The sequence below is a fragment of the Cygnus atratus genome, chromosome 28 (assembly GCF_013377495.2).
Source record: "Cygnus atratus isolate AKBS03 ecotype Queensland, Australia chromosome 28, CAtr_DNAZoo_HiC_assembly, whole genome shotgun sequence".
Taxonomy (NCBI): Eukaryota; Metazoa; Chordata; class Aves; order Anseriformes; family Anatidae; genus Cygnus; species Cygnus atratus.
Genome location: NC_066389.1, coordinates 1,470,292 through 1,476,961, shown reverse-complemented (window position 1 = coordinate 1,476,961; position 6,670 = coordinate 1,470,292).

Here is a 6,670-nt window from a genome sequence, read left to right as displayed (position 1 = left end):
GAGCGGCAGCAGCTGACGGCCAGCTGTCTCCGCGAGCCGGGGCCGGATCCTCACCCCCAGGCCAGCCTGTGCCGCCGTCTTCGCCCCGAGGAGCGAGGGCTGCGCGTGGACCTTTTTTCCCTTTACTCCCCAAATAGCTCTGTCTGGTGGAAGGCTTCCACCGAGGGATGGGGAGCAGAGTTTGGGGCTGGAACCAGTCGGGGAGGCGAGCAGACGTGCCTCGGGCTGATTTGTGCCGTGAGAATGGGGTCTGGTGGCTGGGATGGAGGCGCAAACCCGGCCCTGGATGTTCCCAGTGCTGCTGCCTGAGTTCCCCCATCCCTTTTGGGGATGCTCCGGCGTGCTCTGCCCCACGGGCATCCAGCACGGCAGCAAGCTCTGCGTTCCCATTGCGTTCCTGGATGGCACGGCGCAGCAACAGTAGCCAGGGCTCGTGGAGTTTCCCCTGGGTAAAACCCACCCTGCGGAGAGATTTGTCCTCGCTGCCACGGGGGGAAAACCCGGCCCCACTCCTGGAGAGCCCCAGACTTTCCTTCTGGGCAGGTTTCGCCCTCCTCCCCCTGCAGAATCGCGGTGCGGAGCCACGCTCCCGTGTCCTGGTCGAGGCGGGGGTCCGGAGGCAGGGGCGATGCCCATCAGGCGTGTTGTATTTTGGGATTTTTGAGCCATCGGCATCCTTCTGATGGCCGTCGGAGCTCGCTGGGCTGCACCCAGGGGTGCACCCTCGTGCTCAGGAGCAGAGGTTCGGGTCCCTGCTGCACCCTTCTCGTGGCGGATGCCCGGCGCTTACCGTAACAGGCGCTGGCGCCGCGCGGCGCCGCTCCGCCTCAGCTCCCCCACCCCTCGTTTGTGCGGCGCTGCACCGTTTCCCATTCGAGAGAGAAAACCTCAAAGCGAAACACCGAAGCGTCGCCACCGCCGGGTGCAGGGGCTGAGCTGCCCTGGGGGGAGCAGGGCTGGGTGATCCCAAAACTGCAGCCGCTTCGTCCCCATCCATCCCCTTTCCTCCCCATCCATCCCCTTTCCTCCCCATTCCTCCCCTTTCCTCCCCACGTCCTCAACCCAAACTCCCCACTCTTGCTCTGCTTTGGGATCCAGCCCTGCTTTTGCTCCCCCCGGCACGGGGACGATTTGACAGCCTCCTGCTTTCCATCCGGGCTCGGAGCGCAGGATCCATCCCCTAACTCAGCTCCCTCTCCTTCTCTCCCTTTTTTTAATGAGTCAACCTCTCATCTGTCGTATTAAACCTCCTCATTACCAGGTATCTAAATTTTGCTCTGACAATAGTGACAGGGGAAGCTGCGATATCATTGCCGCGGCGCATGGCTACGGGGAGCTGGCAGGTGGTTATTTCGTGCCCTGCAGGGAGCCGTGGGGGTGGGCGACGGAGCCGGATAATGGGCTCTCGCTTCCCTTCATTTAGAAAACTGTACTTAGTGCCGAGGGAAAATTACCCCGCTCCCCAGCGCCGGAGCTGGTGACGGATGGAGGACAGGAGGGAGGCGAAGTGGCCTCGCGATGGGGCTCCGGCATCGCAGGTGACGGCGGGCGCGCGGGGTGGGCGCGGGACCCTCCCCGGCACCACCCGCGGCCCCGACAGCGCCCGGGAGGGCTGGGTGCCACCTCCGGGGGTGCCATCGTGTGGGTGCCACCGCGGGGATGCCACCGCCAAGGTCGTGCCGCTCAAGGTGACGGCTGTGGCGGCGGCGAAACCCGTCCCGTGCCCAAGGGCGCTTCGGAGGTCGCTTGGCAAAGCTCTGCCTGGCGCGACGCCTCCGACCCGTGGTCCCCTGCCCTGTCTCCGTGGGGTGGCTCCTCGGGGGGCATCCCAGTCCCGCGGGTGCTTCGTCCCAGCGGCTGCCTTCTCGCCTTTGCACAGCGCGAGCGTCTCTGGGTGGCTTCTGGCTTTTGGCCAGCGCTGAGCAGGACCGCGGGCGTACCGCTGACCTTGTCCGGGGGGCCCCCTCCCCGCTTCCTTCCCCCGTGTCCTTTCCATTTAAGCGGCGTGGGCAGCCACGAGCCTCCGTCGGCTCCGGCTGTGCTGGTGGCATGGGGAGGGTGAGAAGGGGACCCCGGGGACGTGGTCGGCCGCGGGCCGTGAGGGCACCCCCAGCTCGCCGCGGCCCCTTCGCCTCGCGCCCGGTGTGACGCTGGCGCAGACGAGCGCGGGAGCTGCAGGGGAAGAGAAAGCGTGCCCCTGGTTAATGCTCTCCCCAAATCCTCAAAAGCCCCCCCCGCCGTGAACGCTGCTTCTCCAGCCTCGTTTAAGGGCTGTGCTTTTTTTTCCCCGGGCTCGGCCGCTGTTGGCACGGCCCGCGGTTTTGTTACAGCTCGGCGGAGCCGGCGGCGCGGTTGGCATCTGCTTTTCTCCAGAGAACGCCTGAATCTGGGTCAGGAATATATGTATCTTTTCAAATTCCTCGGGGGCCTGATTGAATCCAGCCTCGATTCCGCCCTCTGGAGCCTCCCGAGGTCTGTACCTGCAGCTGGTGGGACGGATCCTGCGCCGGCGGCGGGGCTGTTTTTGCTGAGTCCCCCCCCCCGGGAACCCGCCCGGGCTGGGCGCTCGCTGCTCCGGCTGCGCGCACCGGGCGTTGGGTGCGCGGGAGGGACCTGCCCGCCCGCTCGCTGCCAGGCTCCTCGCCGCATCGCGTCGGCTCTGCACCTGCTCCAAGAGCAGGATTCGGCCCCTGGGAGGGCTCGGGCGAGCCCTGCAGCTGTGCTTCCGAGCCAGGTTTGCTCCGGAGCCGCGTTTCGGCCGCCTTCCTCTCCCCTCCCCCTGCCTGCATCTGGAGGCTCGGCACAGGAACCCAGATAGCATCATCCTGAAACCAGAATAGAAGCTTTGGAGGAGACTCGAGCGTGTTTGTGCGGTTTTGATCTCGGTTTGGAGATAAAGAGGTGCTAAACAATGCTGAGCTGGTGAGTTAGCCCTTCGCACGGCGCGCAGCGGGGCCGGGGGCGCGCGGACACGCGGTGCCCGACGGAGCTGTGGCCGTGTCCTGCCCGGTGCCACCGTCCTGGGCGAACCCGCGCGGGGCGATGGCTCGTTGGGGAGGTGATGGCGAGCACGAAGCGGCGACGTTGCAGGAGGAGGAGGAGGAGGAGGAGCGGTGCCAGCTGAGCGCCAGCGCCGTGCGTTAGCGCTGGGGGCTTCTCGTCCCCCCTTCCCCGCGGGAGAAGGAAGCGGGGTCCCGCGGATCCCGAAGCCGGCAAGGAGGAAATGAAAAGTCCTTGGTGTCAGCGTAGAGGATATGTAAAAAACAACAATTAAGGCACAAAAGGCCGGCCCAGCCGTCAGTGAGAAAAGGAAACAGGAAGGCAAGAACTGCAGCTAAACAGTCAGGTTCAAGAGGTGACCCGAGCGCAATCCGTAGCCTTGGGAGGTGGAAGTGCAGCCCCACGCCGCCGCCGCCGGTTCGTGCCGTGGTGAGACGGAGACGTGTGATGCTGGGGGCTTGGACACCTCGGCTGCGCTTTGCTGCTTCGTTTGCAGGTGCTTTTAGGGCTCTTTTGCCACGGGAGAGAGCCCGGGGGGTGCTGCCAGGCTGCTCTCAGGGCACTGCGTCGCGTCTCCCGGACTCGGCTGCTTTTCCCGGGGGAAGCTGCGGGTTTGGCACCAGGGGGGCCCCGCGCTGGTCCCCGCACAGCGCCGGCGCCTCCCTGCCCTGTCCGGAGAAGGATGCCCCAGCTTGAAGGATGCCAAGCAGGGATAAGCCCATCTTGGGGATAATTCCTCCAAATCCTCGTTAAAGGGTGGTTTTGTGCTGCGGGAGCGGGTGGTGCTGGGGTGGAAAAGGCGCTGGCTTTTGGCCGTTGTGGTTTTATTTCGGGGCGTGCTTCCCCGTGCCTGGCCCCTGCTACCGGCCGCGGCCGCTGGTGCCTCCACGTTGCGGCTTGCAGCGAATCTCCTTTCCTCGTGCCTTGCAGGAGGTGGGAAACAGCCTTTCTCCCTTTAATTTGGGATTCAATTTTGGATTTAATTTGGGGATTTTCTGCACCGCTGGCAGGCGTTCTCCCTCCCGTTCACCTCCTCCACCAGCTGAGCAGTGCAGGGCCCTCCAGCCTCTTCCCAGGGGAGCGCTTTTCTTCTTTTCCTTCCTCTCCAAATTTCCTTCCAGATTTTGCTGTCACTTTTCACCCTGCTTCCACCACGGATTTCTGCCCTGGCGCCCCGGGGAGCGTGGATCCGTGAGCGCGCCGGGAAGGGCAAGGCCACGCAGAAGTACAGAGCGGGCAGCACTTGAAAGGAAAATAAGTTGTTGGGTTTTTTTTGGAAAGGATATGATTATTTGCCTTTGCCTTCCTATTCCAAGGGCTTTGGGGTTCGCCGTTTTGATCTCGCCTTTACAGCTGCGCGGCCGGCGCTTGGTTTATTGGAGCTGACATTGTGCTGAGCTCACAATGCGGCTGACTTCAGCGAGGAGGCAACGAAAAGGGGATGCGATAAAAGTGCCTCAAAAATAGCAAAACGGCCCCAAAAAGTGGGTGTGAGACCCTGAGCGCCCCCGCTCACTCCTAGGGAAACGTGGGGCTCTTTGGTGGGGATGGAAAGGGGACGGCGCGAAGGACCCCGCTGCTCGTGCAGCGCCAAGGGAAGATCATTTAAAAATCGGTAAAATAGGCAGTAAATATGTAAAAAGGGTCAGGAATGCAGGAATAAAGACTCGGGGGAAATGGCAGCTCTCGCGCCTCCCCGGCTCCTGGGCTCAGCACCCCCAAATTCCTTGTTTTGTGCAAACACCTCCCAGCTGAGAGGCTTCTGCTCCTCTCCTTTCTTCCCCCATTTGCAAAATGCTAACTCTGCTCCCTCGCCCGTCTCTCCAATTTGAAGCAATTTGCTTGGAGCCGGGTATGAATTACTCAGCACAGAGTTAACCAGCACCTGCTCGCAGTTAATTGGCATGTGTGTTAATTGCCGTGACAGTCATGCTGGTGCGAGCGCGCGAGGGGGTGCCGGGTGGGAGGGATGCGGCCCCGTCCCAGCGCGGCTCGCGGGGGCAACGCCAAATTTCCCCCCGGGGTTTTGGGTCCCTCTGATCCTCGCAGCAATTCCCAGGTGCCCGTGATTTGCCGGGCTGAATTTTAGGGCCGTGGGGATTCTCCGGTGTCTTTTAAAGGCTGGGCTTTCTGCCTGGAGTGCCGTGGCTTGGGGACGGCGACGTCCCCTGGGCTTGGTGGGCACATGGGGTCGGTGCCTCCTCGTCCCGCGATGGAGCGAGCCTCGTTTCCTTAGAAAACCAGGCTGAGGAGCGAGGAGCTGCTGTCTCAGAAGGCCAAAAAGATGGTTGGGTCATCGGGGATATTACTCGGAATTAAAACGCCCGAGGCCCCGCGCGTTACAAGCTATTGAGGAGTTTGAAGTCTCTTTAAAAGTCCCGAGCCCTGGGTGCTCGGGAACGTGTGTCCCGGTGCTGGAGTCCCCCCTGAGCGTGCCGGAGGGCGGTGGGAGACCCCGGTGCTTTGGGGTGGCCGACTGGGGGCTGAAAGGATTTGCAGGGAAGGAGGGGAACCCGCCGGCGAGGTGTGCGGTGGGACCCGGCGCTCGCTCCGCGTTCCTTGTGCCTGCAGATGCTGCTCAGAAAGTGGAGCCTGCGGTCGGGCTTTCTGAAACAGCCACCTGGCCAGGAAGCTTGAAAGAATACCTGGGTTTAAAAATACCTCGGGGGAAAAAGAAACCCCGCAACGCCCTAAAACCCCACCAGGAACATGGAGAGAAAAGGGGTGAGTTTAAAGACCTCCCCGTGGGTGAGCTTGGAGAGCAGCAAGCGCCGCTGTGCGGCTCTCAATCCCTTCCCTTTTCCCATCGGAGCCCCGAATTTGGCGTTTTCCTCCTCGGAGCCGGCTCCGGATCCTCTCCCCTGGGGACGAGCAGGAGGAGCGGCATCCTCGGGGCGGCGTGGGCGAGCACGGGGCCGGGACGCGCCGTCCCCATCCGGCCGGGGCAGGCTCCAAGGAATGCGGTCTGGTGGTTGAGAAAGGTGATTTGCGTCGGGACACCTGGGTTTTATTTGCGGCTCGGGGAGGGGAGCGTGGTTCTGGTGAGAGAAGCACGAGCAAGGCTCGGGGCAGGGCTGGGCTTCGCTCCTCTCGGCCCCGGCTTCGTGAGCGCCGTGGAGCTCTTGGCTGCGACAGCATCCTGTGAAGGAGTCCCACAGACGAGTAACGTTAAAATATGTTTCCTTTCACTCGCTTTAAATTTACGGCCCGTTGTTCTGCAGTGTTTATTGTTGCTGCTGGAGAGTTCCTCTCTGGTTTGGATAGCAAACCCGCCGTCGTTTTGGAGGGTTTCTCCGTCCAAGCGCTGCGACAGAAGGAAAGAATTAGCGGCCTGCCCCGGGTCCGGATGCGGAGCTGTTGCTGCTTCGTCCTGCCGCTGGCGGTGCCGAGGCTGGGGAAGGTGCCTGTTCTCAGCCAGCTGAAGGAAACGGCTCCGAAGGGAGAAGCTGCAAAGAAAACTTTGCAGAAAGCTCCTCCTGCTTTTCCCCAAGTCCTCGCGCTGGCCCCTCGCCTCCCCGCGGTGCTGGGAGCGCGGTGCGCAGCCCGGGTACCGCGTGCGCGCTCGGAGAGGCGATGGCACCCCTGGCACCGGGCCTTTCTCAGCCTCTGGCGTCCAGAGAAACCGGTGCCCGAAGTGGGAAAGATTCAAGCAGCAAACGGGCGATTTGTC